The sequence below is a fragment of the Lagenorhynchus albirostris genome, chromosome 17 (genome assembly GCF_949774975.1).
Source record: "Lagenorhynchus albirostris chromosome 17, mLagAlb1.1, whole genome shotgun sequence".
NCBI lineage: Eukaryota > Metazoa > Chordata > Mammalia > Artiodactyla > Delphinidae > Lagenorhynchus > Lagenorhynchus albirostris.
Window position 1 is genome coordinate 76,183,067 of NC_083111.1, and position 16,917 is coordinate 76,199,983.

The 16,917-nt window shown below is 42.6% G+C and overlaps 1 long non-coding RNA gene across 1 annotated transcript; it reads left to right on the forward strand.

The window, feature by feature from the left end:
* Positions 1-1,710: 1,710 nt before the first annotated feature.
* Positions 1,711-9,043, forward strand: LOC132508097 (uncharacterized). Its single transcript, XR_009536427.1, has 7 exons — positions 1,711-1,805; positions 3,595-4,073; positions 4,157-4,250; positions 4,861-5,042; positions 5,496-5,581; positions 5,967-6,231; positions 8,936-9,043. It is a non-coding gene; the product is annotated as an uncharacterized LOC132508097 (long non-coding RNA).
* Positions 9,044-16,917: the final 7,874 nt, after the last annotated feature.

A 16,917-nucleotide genomic window follows, 5' to 3' on the forward strand; every position in this document is an offset into this window, starting at 1 on the left:
TGTGGAGAATGAAGTTAGGATTGCAGGAGAATGAGAGTGGCATCAGGAAGGCCATGTGGAAGGTTTTTCTGTTCCCCAGAAAAAGAGCGAATGGTGGCTGAAACCAGGGTGTTAGCAGTGGAGAGGACAGTGGTCCAATTTTAGGCATGAACAAGTATGGGCAGAAATGAGGGCACACTGTGAGTACAAAGCATCCCTAACCTGGGACAGAACAGATGTGCAAGTGAGAAGGATGGAAGGACTGAGGAATGATGACCCAGGGTTTACCGGCTGGCTCTGCCTCTTCAGGACTGATCACATGGCAAACACATCACCCATTTCTCCCACAAGCCCAAACACAAAAGATGGCACATAGTAGGTGTACACACAAAAAAGCCTACTGAATCACACAAATTCCGCCTGATCTGCCATAACTTTCAAGCCTACCTCAGTGGTCCCTGAGCTCTCTTTGACTAGCCCCATCTACCAGTAGCTTGCTGTAAATAAAAGATGTAAAATTATTTCAGGGGCAGCGGAGTGATTTTAATATCCTGTGATATTAATATCCTGTCAAAGACGCTGCCACCCAGTGAAACTCTATGGCTTGCTTTACTTAATTCTGTAAGAAGAAAAGCCACAGTGGCCTTGATGAATCCTCACCTGTAGTTCTGAGACGTGTAAATATTTCAAACCCCTTGTGCACACCATAATCCTGCCCAGTAAGTAGCAAATAGTTCTCAGTATTTTCTTTGTTCAAACTGCATTATACATTTCTGGACTTACAGATCATAACTCTGCTACCTATGCATGACAGGCAGGAAGATTAGCACAGAAAGGAACTGATAAAAATGTTTGCAGAGAGACATGTTCATTCTTAGCAAGACAGAGGGCGTTTGGGTCATGATTATGAGTGTCCAAAGATGGGGGGTGGGGGGCAGGTGGAAACTAGATTGAGTGTACAGGGTCTGGAATTACTGAGCTGCTTTAAGTTACAATATATCCTTGTCTTTCCTCCGTTTACTGTCTCCTTACTAGGCAGGCTCTCTGTGAATGCCTCAAGCCACAGGGCTTTCCCTCCTCATTTTCTTTCCAAGTATTAGCAGATTACCCAAGGAAGGGCAGTTACTGGGCTCATGACAAAACTCCTTTAAAACCAGCCAAGCCACACTCTGAAGGAACTGCCACCTCTCTTACAATCAAAGCCAGCGTCTTCAAAGCTATCCATGCGAAGCATCATTACTTGGGAGGTCTAGCTTCTGTCTGTCTCTGCTTCCACACTGGCCTCGGGGCAGGGTCAGTGTTGCTTTTTTGAGCCTCTAGACCAAGAATGGACATTCAGTGTAACCACTTATGTAGTGGAACAAGGGTGACACGTTTAAGTGAGAGTTTACTAAAGGCTTGGTGTTAATCAGAAAATGAACACCGAAAGTCATGTACCACTCAATAATCTGATTTTCGAGGTGTGGCTTGCTTTCTAGGGCTTACGGGCTAGATCTTTCTCACCATTCACAGACTCCCTCTCATGTGGTAGGTGTTATTTCTACACTGTCTCCCCAGAGCCTAAATACCTAAGGTCCTGGCAGTCTGGACGTAAAAGATGAGGGCACAAATCCAAAGAGAGAGGCAGGATCTTTGTCTCCCATCTGCTGAAGGATTCTTTTCTGAAGCCAGGGTTATATTGTGCAGTTCTGTCCTCATTTGTGCAAACTATTCTCATTCTTCACCAAAATTAGGTTCTTTCAACGCAAGGTTATCCAGAGAAACACAGTGGAAACCCAAAATTTTCCCTAGAGCTACCACAGATGCTGCAAGGACCAGGATTGAGAGTGAGTCTGGACCCCCTAAGAGTAGTTCCCTTTAATGAAATCTGCCCACATATTCATAACTCCCCACAGTGACTAATATCTAATGAGTACCAGTGATGGAGTCCATGTCCTCCAGATGAAGACACACTGGTGTCTAACGATGCTGGATTTGTGAGTTGCTGAAAGAAGGGTACCACACACCTTAGGGAACCGTGGGACCTTCAGTAAGATGGTGTTAGGAGGCACTAGTTACAGGATTTGGACTTGTGTTAGGTGATTTGGGGAAAGTTCAAGGGATTTTCTCTGTTGTGTCTTGCTGTCAAGAGCTTGGAGTAATACAATGATTGGATGCCAATAATTTTTAATCTAGGCAGTAGGAGGAATGAAGTGGCTCACAGCTAAAAGCTAAGAGCTGTCACAACTACACAACTACTCTTTTTTTTTTTTTTTTTAGTCCCCTCTTTTGGATGAGGGTAGATCAGATCAGGCTGTAGGCATTTATTCAGGGTATCCAGATCTTCATCGTTGCCATCTTCTGCTGATCATGAATGTTTTAGAGAATGTGTTTTTGGTAATTGGGCTGGAATTCATTCCTCCTGTTTCTTGGTTGCAGGATAAATCATTGAATCATCTGGTATAAAAATGGCTTTGCAGTTGCATTTAAGGGTCTGAACAAGAGGCACTGGCCAATCGTAACACAAGGGATTACCAGAAACAAAATGGCTATCTGTTCTTGTAGGAGATCCTAAAGCCAGGAGCTTAGATTACCAAACCCAGGCTACGAGAACACGTCTCAAATCCCAGCTAGGGTTGTTCTAGAAAGCCAGACGGCTTTTTCTTTTATCTTAGCCACAGACTGTTCTACTTGCCTGGCTATATTTATATAGGTGCAGCAAGACGTGTTTCTAGGTCAAACTCCTTCTTGGCTAGCTGAAAGAACACGTGGCTACGTGATCCTTCACCACAACTTTTGTTTGTCAAGTCTTCAGGGAAGCTGCTGTGCCATGGATGACTTTTGCGTGGGTCAGAGATGACTTCTGAATCTTTTTCCCAGCTGTAGTATTATTCCTGTCATAGGAACTCAAGCTCCCTATCAATTAGAGCTCAAGGTGAATCCTTTTTGGTCCATGATGTGGTCATGAAGAGGACCAGTTAAGTTAGCTGTATCAACATGAGTAATCTTATCCAAGAAATCTCTCTAGACTTTTCTGTAATTCCAGTCGGTGCTTGTAGAAACACTTTTCCTTTAAAAACGCACACCTGTCACTCGGCACAAGCCACAGGACTGGTTGATCTTGAAAAAGCTATAAACATGAGTTGGCACCCAACCAAAACCCTTCTGTTGCCTCTTTAGAGAGACAGGAAAGCATAAAACAATGCATTTCATTTTGAAAGAAAGGAAAGAGAATGGACTATTTGAGCACCTACTCTGGGCTACCTGCGAAGATAATTTGAATCATTTATTTTAATTCTCCCAACAACTTTATGAGGCTCAAGTGCTAGATTTTCAGGAAAAAATAGGCAGAATGGACTCTGCTCCTTGTGTCTGCCCTGTAAATTATGCCTCTGTCGTTTGGAAGCAGCACTCGTAATAATTCCCTTTGGGAAATTAACCTTCTCCTTGTCCATGGGATTCTGATGGAGTTCATCTCACCCGTTACTGCTAAGGGTGGGTGTACAGTCCAGAACTGACCCATCAGAGTGGCTGGTTTGATGTGGCACATGAGACCCAATTTGGTCTAATCAGAGTGAATCTTGGAAATGTCTTTTCAAGCAAGTAAGACGGGACTTTTTCCTTGTGGAATTCTAGGCAATAGGGATAATGTACATGTGGAGATACCAGAGGTCACCATCTCAGAAGCCCTCTGGAGAAAAACAAAGGAGCACAAAGCAGTGATGGAGAAATTGTGGCACTAAATCATCTGAATATATGTGAATATGAAGACAGCTGTGCTTGAAGCCATTTTCCACCTGACTTCTCAGTCCTGCAAGCCAGTGAAACTTTTGTTTTCCCTTCAGCAATTTGGGTTAGGTCTTTTTCTCACTGAAAACCTGTAACCATGGAGTTGTTATAGGGGGTGGTGAGGAGGGTCGACATGGTGCAATTTCTTGCCTAAATTGAAGCTACTATTAGGACAACTAGAGTCTGACAAATTAGTTTGACTCAGAGGTCCATGCTCTGCCCATGCCTGGCGACACAGAGAGTGGAGTGGGTGCTCGGAAAACGCAGGTGAAAAGGAAGCGTCATGAAGAAGACATGAAGGATTGGTAAAGCTTTGATAAACTATGGTGAGTAGAATGTCCTTTGGCATTTTTTATTGTGCTACACTGTCCCTGGTGATCACAATCAAACTTGTCTCTCTCTGTGGCAGGAACACCATTCTAAGGATAAAGGCAAGCATCATCAATAAACTGGGAGGCAAGCCACACTGCGCACGCGTTTAGCAATCCCTGGATTTTGAGATGGTCAGGCCTATTCAAGAGTCACTTTCTTTTTTAAAAAAATCATTTATTTATTTATGGCTGTGCTGGGTCTTCGTTTCTGGGCGAGGGCTTTCTCTAGTTGTGGCAAGCAGGGCCCCACACTTCATCGCGGTGCACGGGCCTCTCACTATCGCGGCCTCTCTTGTTGCGGAGCACAGGCTCCAGACGCGCAGGCTCAGTAATTGTGGCTCACGGGCCTAGTTGCTCCGCAGCATGTGTGATCCTCCCAGGCCAGGGCTCGAACCCGTGTCTCCTGCACTGGCAGGCAGATTCTCAACCACTGCGCCACCAGGGAAGCCCAAGAGTCACTTTTTTTAAGAAAAATTGGAATCATCTCAAGGGGAAATACAGTTATCACAGACTGCCAAGCTCCCCACTAATTATGTTAATCTTACTCTATATCCCTAGTATTTAGCGTGGTGCCTGATATATAGAAGATCCTCAATAAATATTTGTTTAGTGAATGTATAGGTAATTAATTCTACCTGGGGCATAACCTCCAAAGACCTCTTGCTCAGCTGTTTGCTCTCAATTTCCTGAGTCCAGCAGCTCCTTTCACTGATAAATGGTCTCATTGTTCCTTCAACTGTAGATCAAAGAACATCTGTCCTACAGGAAAGCAAAGTCAGTCTCCTAACAGTCTGGGTTTCCATTATGCTCCCAAGAGCAAGTTTGGATCACTCCCTAAAATGCTAAGGATAACAATATGCTCTCCCTTCATGATGCGAACGGGGAGGGCAGCAGACAAAATATAAATAACGACCTGAAAGCCAGGTAATTTAGAATTATTTCATAGCTGATGAGCCATTATTCCTCCCTATCATCAATGCCTCTAAAACAGGCTCTCCTATCACCTTGTCCAACCTCCATCATAAAATTAATTACCTCTGGATAGACCCCATTTAATTGTTCATAAAATTGATCTTACTTCTCAGATTTTATGGCAACTAGTATGTCATCAACAAAAGTGCCTAGAATAAATGGGATGCTCGTTATCTCCCTTGAAATAAAATAAAACAAACCCATGATGGATGCAGGCGCATTTGACACCTGCGTCTCTTGTACTGTAATGGATAATTGCACAGCACCCCAGAGATCTCTGCTGGAAGGCTTCTTCACTTTCAAAAAATAGTAAAAAGGCATGTTCTTTCAATTAGAAAATTCAACGCATTTCATTTTTAAAAAGTGCTCTCGTTAATGCATTTGTTTGTCTCTCTGTTTATTCAGTTATTCAATCCAGAAGGAGTGTGGTTACAGAAAGAACGTGCAACTTGGAATGAGAAGAACCTGGATTCCAATCTTACTTCCTCCGTGTAATAACCATTTACCTCAGAAAAATTACCTTTTCTCAACTATAGGTTTATCCTCGGCAGATTAAGCATCACGATATTTATTTCATAGGCTGTTGTTAGGTTTAAGGGAGATGATGAATACAGAACACCTAATAAAGCCCCTGGTCCAAAGAAGACATTTAATCAATGTTAGATGCTATTACATGACTATCATTGCTGTTAATAAACCAACCAGGAAGCAAACATGCATTCCGTGAGGCAGCATGATAGAAAGAGGATGGATTTCGGTAGATCAGTGCTTAGATTCTGTGATTTATAATCTATATATCCTTAAGTGAGTTACTTAATCTCTCTTATCATCCACATCCTAAAATGTTAAGTGGGAATTTTAACATTTAACTTGCAGGATCAGAAGAGATGGTGGATGAGAGTGAGTCCAGAGCAGTGCTTGTTGTAGAGACCCTGCATGTACAGTAGCCCTGGCTTCGGCCTCATACTTCTCCTCCTGTGTCCATTCTGAGTGGCGTTGCTGAGGCTCCTAATATGCACCTGGAGTTTACTTAACTTGCTGAAGGTCTGGGCAGAAGGGCAGGACTCTGACCCGCGGCAAAGATCCGCGATGCCTGCAGCTGAACGGAGCTCGTGAATCTGATGTTTCCTCTCCATTCTTGGTAAGAACTGGTCCAGGAGGCTGGCCTGGTCAAGCGTCCACCCCTAGGTTGCTGGCCCAGGGAACATTTTCTTCCCTTTTGTCTGAAGCCTCACACCCTGTTTCTCAGCTCCTCAAACTACATGTTTCAGTTAATGGAAGTTATTTCTGTTCTAAGTTCACCTTCTCTCTCTTAGCTCAAACTCTTACCCATGTGGTTCCATCTGTCTGGAACACAGCGCTCTGCTTCCACTTCTATGTCCTTTCACGTAGATGTTCCTATTCACCCCGTAGTTTAGAGTATGTGCTGTTTCCTCTAAACTTGGATCTTCTCCTAAGCCCCAGGTCTGGGTTAGATGCCTTTCTTTATCTGCTTGTTATTCCCTTCCCATAATGCTTGCTGTGCTGCCTGTTCGTCTAGCTTTAATTTATAAACAAACTGTGTGAACGTACATGTCTCTCCTATTCATCCCTCTATGTTCAGTGTGGGCTTCCAGTAAAGACGTGTTGAAATGTTGGATAAACTATAGGCCAATATGGGAAGTTCTTAGGTCAGAGACCAGGTGATGAATCTTTGAAGGGTACCTCACTCAGCTCAGCCCAAACCAGATAATCCAAAAGCCTTGGTCAAGTGAGTCAAGGGAAATATCCCAGCTAAAGAGCCAGAGGTCAGAGAAGCAAAAGAGAGGTAGAGCAGGAAAAGCAATGGAAGCACCCGGGAGAAAAGACTTAGGCAGGATGTGGATCTCTGCTACTCATATTACAGAGTCTCCTGTTGGTTGTGGTGAGGGGCAGATAGGGCAAGTCTTAGAGGTTTTACATCAAGGGCTTGAACAAGGGGCTGAGAAGGAAAAAGAAATAGCTTCCTGTTGGCATTTTCCACATATTTCCACAGGAAGTAAATACACAGTATATTTTATCAAGGACATTCATTACAGAGAAAAGATGGTTTTGTGACTGAGTTTGGAATTTTCATTATGAGTTAAGCCATGTTAACTATAATATTGCCAGACATCTTAGAATCTTTACAATGCTAACATGAATTTCTAAGCTTAGACCATTTTCCAAACTACACAACCATATCATCTTTTTTTTTAAAGGATAATTTCATTGAGCTTGTATCCCACGAGGCATTGGTTTAGAAAACACAGCTTTTTACCATTCTTCGCGGTTTGTATTATTTTTACGGCTTCTATCATTTCAGGTGTTTATTTATACTTGCCTGTTTTTAGAAAAGATCTAAAGCAATCAGTACACTAATGATCATTACAGTTTTGCTTTGTTGGGGGCTTTTTACACTAATGGTTTTGTTTGACCTGGAATTTAAATCCTCCTTCATGAATTCTACTGACTGAATCAGAGGTTATTACTTCCCTCTGGCAAAGAGAAGTAGCGAGAGCTACCTTCAGAAGGTGGAGAGATGAATGAGCATTTGCGGAATCTAGTCTGGGAGCTTTTGATCTAGGATGCCACAGACCCATGGAGACTCAGGGCAGGGCCAGGAAGGAGAATGGACATGACGTGGGAGATTTTGAGTCGCAGTGACTCAAAAACTTGCTTAACCTTCTGGGGTCTCAATTGTATTGAGTGCATGGCTTCAGATAATAATATCTATATCAAAAGGTTGTTGAGAAGATTAAACGAAGTGAAGTTTATGGACCCCCTAGCACAGAGCAGCTCTGTGAGTGCTGGGTGTGATGATGATTTGTTAGTGGCACAGATTCTCATCTCTAAGGTTTCCTTCCATCAGAGTTTTGTGGTTCCTTTCTATTTGGGTCAATCTCTTATTCTTCCCTGAATATTCTCTTTCTCCATTTGCTAGTATAAGGTTTCCTACCTTTTCTCCGAGATGTCCCCAAAACCCTGAGGAAAAGTATAAATTTTGTCTGTACCTGTTCTGCTAAGGTAGTGTTCCTAATTCTTCAGCTAAGACAAGCTAAGTGCGGGGACAGGGATTTAACAAAGCTGCCCCCCCCCAGGGAACACCTGTACAATGTGCTGATGGATAGAGACAGCTTTGTGTCTGATTCCTGGCGTGGCGGGAAGAGGGAGGAAGGGGAAGGGACTAGCAGTTTTCTGCGTAGAAATAAAAGTAAAATAAAATAAAATAGTACATTCTTCCTATGAGCTGCACACACCCAACTGGTCTCAAGGCAGTCACAGAAAGACAAATAGTGCATAATTCTACTTAAATGAGATATCTAAAATGGTCAGACTCAGAGAAGCAGAGAATAGAATGGTGGTTGCCACGGGCTAGGAGGAGGGAGAAATGGGGAATTGCTTTTCAGTGGATATAAAGTTTTGTTACACAAGATAAATTCCAGACATCTGCTGTACGGCGCAGTACCTATGGTTAATGATAGGGTATTGTGCACTTCAAACTGTGTTAACCGGGTGGATCTCTTGTTAACGTATTCTTACCAAAGGGGGCAAAACACACAAAAGAGTGCAAGGACATTTTTGGAGGTAATGGATATGTTTAGTACCTTAGCTGTGGTGAGAGTATGCATATACCCAAACTCATCGAAATATATACATTAAATGTGTACAATTTTTGTATATTTCAACAAAGCTTAAAAAACCCCACAGATACGCTCACATTTGTTCTAATAAAAAAATAATATTTCCTCTTCTATATTTCTTGCTAGTGAGGTTGTCTTCCCACTATTTGAGTAAACATGTTGATCTAGGAAATTCTGACTTTGCATATCTCCCACACTCTGCAGAGTTTTCTGCATTAACCCCCACGTGGAAACACGGACCCACCCGCTGGAGGACTGTGAAGAGAAAATGTGAAGAGGTGTTAGCAGAGCATCTGGTATATAGTAGGTGCAGAAGAAATGGCAAGTGTTGCTGTTACAAAATGTGTTATAATATAGGATATTATTTTGTATCACATCGGGAGTAGGAAGGTATAGAAGCTATCTGTGCATGGAAAAGAGAAAGAAACAGGGAAATGGTCCCGTGGTACCCAGTCTGTGTAACTCAATGTACCTAGGGCTTTACTTCTATTACCAGAAAGTTGAATTTGTAGGACTTGTGGAGTCTAATGAAAACTGCTTCATTGTTTTGCATCTAACTATCTCTCTTTAACCTATTTAGTATTGGCGATCTTTCCTCTGCCCTTGGATGGAAACTCAGTTTCCCGACTTTGTTGGGTATACCTAAAATCCAATGTCTCAAGACAGCAATTGAAAATGTCTAGTCCCAGTGGATTATAACTTGGAAAGTTGAAAGGGGTCTAGTGCTCACTCATATTCAGCTCTCTCCTTCCTGGGCACATAGGAAGATAGCATTTTTCAGCTTCCGGTGCAATTATGCTTGCTACCATGTTGATGAATTCTGGCCATTGGGAGATGGAGAAAAGCCACTTATGCCATGTATACCGTTCCGGGTCACGTTATAAAAGCCCATGTACAACACTCCAGCTCTCTCTTGCTGTGCTTCAGAAGCTCTGGAAGTCATTTGTTGAGGTAGTAATGATGAGATGGAATCTCAGTCAGTGAGGTTCCCTATGTGAATATGTGAAAGCGCACCTCCGCCCCCCAAACCTAGGCATACGCACACCCGCTGTTATAACTGAGACGTGCGGATGAGAAGAAATAAAAAAAATTGTGGTGTGAATTAATTGGAATTGTAGGTTTATTTGTTACCTCCTTATAGCCTCTCCTATCCTGACCAATTTTCTGAACTTGATTTAGTTTTTTTTTTTTTTTTTTTTGCGGTACGCAGGCCTCTCACTGCTGTGGCCTCTCCCGTTGCGGAGTGCAGGCTCAGCGGCCATGGCTCACGGGCCCAGGGGCACTCCGCGGCATGTGGGATCCTCCCGGACCGGGGCACGAACCCGCGTCCCCTGCATCGGCAGGCGGACTCTCAACCACTGTGCCACCAGGGTAAGGCCAGAACTTGATTTAGTTTTAAATCTTCTGCTCTCTACATGCTGCCAATGGGTTTATGCTGCTCATTTAAAACAAAAGAGGTTGGTATAATCCTCGTACTCTTTTCTACCTGGAATTTCTCCTCCTGCAGACTCGTGAAGTAGTTTTCTGACCCCACCAAGCAGAGGGTAGGGAGGCTAGGGGAATGAGCAAGTTCCTACCTAGTGTTGTCCTAAGATTTTCTTATTTGGCAGATGACGAGAGTTGCCCTTTCCTTTGTGAGCGCCATGGTGAGTTCTTCGGAATCTCCCCTGCTGAGACCCCGCCCCTGCAATTCCTATGACGTGACTTCTTTCCCAAATCTCCTCTGGGCTTCTGTCTTAGCAGAAAACTCCACATCTCATTACTGCTGAGTCTTATCAGCCTGGAAGGTGGCCCTTTGGGGCAGGAGTCCTCTGGAAATTACTCCAAGCTTCCATCCCTGCCTCATTTGGTCCCAAAGCTCCCACGCCTGTTTGATTGACTCTCAGAAGGAGTGCAGTTACTTCCAAGATGTTACTCTCCATCCTTGAAGCCCAACGTTACTATAACTTTCTCAGGTATAGATCAGCACCCATCCCTGGTTACATATCAAATCTGACTGTGCTCATAAAGCCCTCTTATCAGGCTCCTCCCCCTTCACATTCTCATTGGCCCCAAGGCCCTTCCCCAAAGCCACCGTTGCAGAGTCCTCCTGGATCACTCCTCCACCTACTTTTTTATATCCACATTTTATGATAGTCATATAACCAATCATTTTTTCCATGGTGTTCTGTCTCCAATTCACTTTGGAATGTAACATCTGTTGAATTCATGCCTCATGAAGCATGAAGAGCACCATTTTAACATTCCTTTACACATACGTTGTCTCATTTAAACTCGATACGTGCCTTGTGAGTTATATTGACCCTTACTTCATAAGTGAGAAACAGAACTTTCAGGCAGGTTAATCAGGTCACATATGTAATTAGCCAGAGCGTAGGTGCCATGAGGGAAAGGAATCTGTCTTGTTCACTTTTGCATCACTGAATATAGAACAGTACCTGGCACATGGTAAATGCTTAAGAATTTGTCCCATATGAATACATGGTATCAGGGATTTACAGATCTGTTGCTATTTACTCTATACCAGGTTACTCAATCTTGGCACTGCTGATATATGGGGAGAGTTAATTTTTGTTGCGGGGCAGGGGGAGGGCTGTCCGGTGTATTGTAGGGTACTCAGCAGTATCCCTGGCCTCTACCCATGAGATGTCAGTAGTGGCCCTCGCCCTACTTGTGACCACCAAAAGAGCCTTCAGACATTGACAAATGTCACCTGGGAAGTAGTCACAGGGTTGAGAACTGAAACTACACTGGTGTTTTTCCCTCGTATGTCTGAGGTCCACGGTGGGTAGGAGGGTATTCTTGGACTTAACTGTATTTTTCAGGTTCCTTGCAATTAGGCATATCCCTGGGACCAGTAAGGAAATTTCTTCAAGGCCTCGTACCTGGGGACTCCTTATGCACGATTCCTCATTCTCTTTTACCCACAGGTTGGCTTATACTGAGATGAACACCAGGTGATTTTGTAAGTTGTATGTTGAAGGCCACTGAGATACAAGTTGGAAGAAATTGGATCCTGAATCAGTGCATAGGAGCCAGTTGCACAAGAGAGTTTCCTGGAGAATATCCATCTTTGGAATGTTTCACAGGAAGAGATGAACTTTTATTCTAAGCCAATGAGAGTTGAGGATTCGTCACTTATAGCAGCTGGTGTCACCATAACTAATACACTCTTCACAGAGATTTACGTAAGTAAAAATATGAGTAGATAAAAAGAAAAAATACTTATTTAATTATATCTCAGGTGATCCTTGGAGGTGGCAAAACTTGAAAGAGATCCAGTAATGGATCAGTTAGACTCGACAGAGACGAGGATGTGACCACGACCATCGCACCTACCAGGGGTCCTTTTCTACTGAAGACTGTCCTGGTTGACTTCAGAAAACAAGGGAAAATATAATAAAACTCTTTTCTTTGACAGGACCTTAGGGATATAGTTTTGCCATAAAATAATTGAAATCCGTGTCATGCAAGGTAGCTGTATTCCATTTTATATTGCGACATAACAAAGTACCACGAATTAGCAACTTGACGTGTCTTCATTACCTCACAATTTCTGTAGGTCAGAAGTCTTGGTATAACTTAACTATACCCTCGGCTCAGGGTCTCCCAAGGCTGAAATCCAGGTGTCAGCCAGGCTGTGTCCTCACCTGGAGGCGCAACTAGAGTAGAATCTACTTCCAAACTCCATCAGGATGTTGGCAGCCTCATTTCCTTGTGTCTGTAGAATTCATGTCAGCTTGTGTCTTCAGAGCCAACAGTAGAAAGACACTAACATCTAGACCCCTGTATAAAGGATCCACGTGATTAGGTCCTTCTCACCCAGGATAAAATCCCCTTTGATTAACTTAAAGTCAATTGATTAAAGTCAATTGACTTTAATAATTACATCTGCAAAATTCCTTCACTTTGCCAAATAGCATAAATCCCAGTCCAATGTGGGTTAGCAAGAGAACTCTGCATTGTTAAAGGTATTTGGGAACCAAACTCTTTCCGTTTTTGGCTCCAGTTACATCCAACTTCTTCAAAATTTCTACATTAAGCCAACAGATGGAAACAGAATAGAAAATTATCTATGGACAATTTATATTTTAATGGGTCAGACCTAAAAGTATAAGTAAATTACTTCAGTTCATATTCCACTGGCTAATTGCTGGGAGGGTGAAAAATGTAGTCTAGTTTTGGGCCCAAGGAGAAGAGAAAGCGTGGAATGGTTTTCAGTTTACCCTTCTGGTCACTGCCGAGAAATCTGTTTCATTCTTCTGTCACACAGAAAAGCTCTCATACCCTCCGCAGTAGAGCCAAGCCAGGTTTCTTCTGTCCCACTGCATTCAGCTCAAAGTTGGGTAGATGCTTAGCGCCCCAGTGGTTCCCCATGGATATGTCTCCTCATGGTTCAATAATTTACAAATAAAAAGGAAGTTGTCTGTTTCCCCATCCTCCTCCTACGCAAAGAGATTCTCAGTCAGAAAATGGTAGAATGGGAGGCTACAGCAGCCACTGGTCTGCATCTTCGAAGTCCTGCAGGGCAGGCTTTAAGAAGGTCCTCCCACTTGAAAATTGGTGATGTTTCTTAGTTAAATCCTCCTCTGATGTTTGGGAGAATACTCATTGCCCCTCGTTCTCCATGGATTTTTTTGCTCTATTCTCTGGGAGTTCTATTCTTGTTCACTATCCTCCAGGGTGCATTATTATAGGTCTGCAAAGTTTCTGTAACCCTGTAAAGCCCACTTCTGCAGGTGCAAGTATGGTATGGAGTCTCAAGGGCCCTTTTAGGTCTCAAAGAGTCAGAGAACCTTTGGTAGTGTTTTGACAATGTAATTTACCCCCAAACTTAGGAAGCTTCTGATCTGTTGTTTCTTTCCAGTCAGTTACACGTGGCCAGTCATCACAACCTAGACACAATTCTGAAGCTTGATACACTTTGCTGCTTCCTTTTTTATGTCTCCTATCCTTCACTTAATGGGTTGACAGTATGAGGCACCTTGTGTAAAGCTTCTCAGAAGGTCTTGTGATGACTGGGCCCCTGACACCCACAGGAGTGGCCAATATTCTTAAATTGGATTTTCCTCCTTCCCTGCATGGCTTTCCTAGTCTTTCATTCTTTTTCAGATAAGACACATGGACATACAACATTGTCTTGGGCTCTGTTTTCAAGACAGCTAGGCTGAGACACTACTGCTTTTTGCAGAATGGCTGAGTCTCTGTGTGTCTTTGTCAATCCAAGCTTTTCCAACCTTGTTTCCTACTGTTGAGAGCCTAGAAATACTCATTTTGCCAACTTTTTGATGTCTCAAATTTCTGAACTCTTACCTCTTTCTTTTTCCTCTTACATAAAAGCCAACCATTGACCAAGCTCTTCACTTTTTTTTAATCCTTTCCTAATGTCAGCCACTCACACTGACCCCTTCTAGCTACTTTCTCTAGGGCTTATGGGCTCAGCCATCCCATGGTCTGCCCCGAGTTAGAGCAAGTAGTATTTTTCCTTGAAAGCTTTATTGAGATAATTGTAGATTCGCATATAATTGTAATAAAAATCAATACTACATAGATATCCCTTGACTACTTTTCCCAGTTTCTCTCTGTAGCAAAATTTTGCCAAACTATATTAAATATCATAGGGCAATGACTTTAATACAATCCTCTGATCTCATCCCAATTTTCCCAGTTCTACTTTACACATGTATGTGTATGTTAAGATCTATACAGTTTTATCATCTTTGTAGGTTCCTGTATCCACCACGACAGTCAAGATATTGAATAGTTCTAACTACTGCTTCACGTTGGATCTCGCATGTTGCATTTTATAGCTATCCCCATCTCCTACCGTGGCCACCCCACTTGTCTCTGGAATGAAGTCCTGACCACTAAAAAGCTGTCCCTTTCTAAAAGCTGGTCATTTAAAAATGTTATATAAATGGAATAATACAAAATGTAACCTTTTGGAATTGACTCTTTTCACTCAGCATAATTCCCTGGAGACTTAACCAAGTTGCTTATTCCTTTTTATTGATGAGCAGTATTCTGTGAAACTTAGGTAACACATGTTGCTAACCGTTCACCTGCGGAAGCACAGCCAGGCTGATTCCAGTTTTCGCCGTTGCTAATGAGGCTACTATGAATTCTCATGTACGGGTTTTCACCTGAACATAAATTTTTCTTACTCTGGGATAAATGCCCAGGTATGAAATTGCCTGGTCATATGGTAATTTTATATTTAGTTTTACAAGAAGCCAATAACCATTTTAATGAGTGCCTATACTGTTTTACATTTCCAGCAGCAATGTGTGAGTGATTCATTTTCTTTGCATTTTCTTTGGTATTTTTTGGTTTTAACTTCATCCATTCTGATAGGTATGTAGTGATAGCAGATTGTGGTTTGAATTTGCATTTCTCTGATGGTTAATAATGTTGAATACCTTTTTCATGTATTATTTGTTATGTGTATATCTTCAGTGAAATGTCTCATTTTTTTTAACTGTTGAGTTTAGAGAGTTCATTATATATTCTAAATGCTGATTTTTGGACAGATATGAGGTTTGAAAATATTTTCTCCCAGTCTATAAATTGTCTTTTCTTCCTCTTCACATGGACTGTCAAAACACAAACTTCTTAAAATTTTTATGAGGTCCAGTTTATCAATTTTCCCTTTATTGCAACATATTTTTAATGTCAAGTTGAAGAACTCTCAGATTAGCCCTAGATCCCGAAGACTTTCTCCTCTGTTGCTGTTGTTTTTGTGGAAAGTTTTATATTTTTATATTTTGTATTTGTCTATGATCAATTGTGAGTTAATTTTTATATAGTGTGTTGAGAGCAGGTTAAGATAATTCTTTCTTTCCTTGCCTGTGGGTGCCCAGATGCTCCAGTACTGTGTGTTTAAAAATCTATCCTTCCTCCATTGAATTACCTTTCTACCCTTGTCAAAAATCAGTTGAGCACATTTATGTGAGTCTCTCAGTAGGATCTCTGTTTTGTTCCATTGACATGTGTTCCATTGATCTGTGTGTCAATCACACAGTCTTGATCGACAGGTCATTTCTACTTTACTGTTTGAGTTCATCCAGTGATACTTTCCTGTTACTGCATTTTTTAGTTTCTTAACTTCCATTTGGTTCTTTATATATTTATATAAAACTTTTATTCTTTTGCTGTAATTTCTATTTTTTCTTTTGTTTCAGGAGAATCTATAATTGAATTTCGAAGCATTTTTTACAACTACTGCCTTAACATCCTTCTCTTACAACGATATAATTCCCACGTCTGATTCGCCCTCGTACACCATCACTTGATTGTCTTCTCTCATTGAAGTTGTGATTTTCTTGGTTCTTGGTATCCTAGGTGATTTTCAATTGCGTCCTGGACAGCGTCTGTATGTTAGAATGCTTTGGGTCCTAGTAAAATCTCTTCTTTTAGCAAGTCACCAAGTTTAGGTTTAGAATGCAGGCTTTGGCTGACTTTGTGGAGTATGGTTCTAGTGGCAGTTTAATCCTCAGAATGTGTGCAGCGTGGTTTTCATCTGCTTGGTTTGGTGCTGCTGGGCCTTCCCTGTCCTGGCTAGTGCTGCGGAGGGTGCAGAAGGCATTTCCCCAAGTCTGCTGTCGGATGCCTTCCACTGGTGAGGGGCGTGGTTTGGGTCCACCTACTGGACCCCAATCCCACCCCCTCTGCTCCCCAGGTGTCTCTGAGTGGGAAGGGGGAATCTCAGTTAAGCCTGTGAGGAAAGAGAGGCTTCCTGGACACAGCCACTGGTTTTCCTGTCTTTTTCTTGCTTTTTCCCTGACCCCTCAGAACCTTTCAGCAGAGAGGTTGTCTCAGTCCCTGCTGAGACTCAAGCAGGGAGTCTCAGGCCCAGTGGGGGAAGAGTTCTTTGTTTATCCTCTGGTTATTCATGGTGTCTGAGTGAGTAACCTGATGTATCCAGAGAGACTCCTGTTTGATCCGGGGCCAGAATGCGTCTGCCTGCATGTTATTCTATTGGTGGGTCGGGGATTGGTGAACGCCAGGCCTGGGTGACCTTCTTCTGTTGGGCGAGAGAAGACAAGATGCTCTGCCCCTGAGCTGTTCTTCCAGTCTTGGAGCCCGAGCCTGCTGGCCTTCTTACACCTCTCAGAGTTCTCCTTGGTTGTCTCCTGCACCCGTTCTAGGGTTTATGGTGATGCTGAGTGAGGAGGGACAAGGAAAAA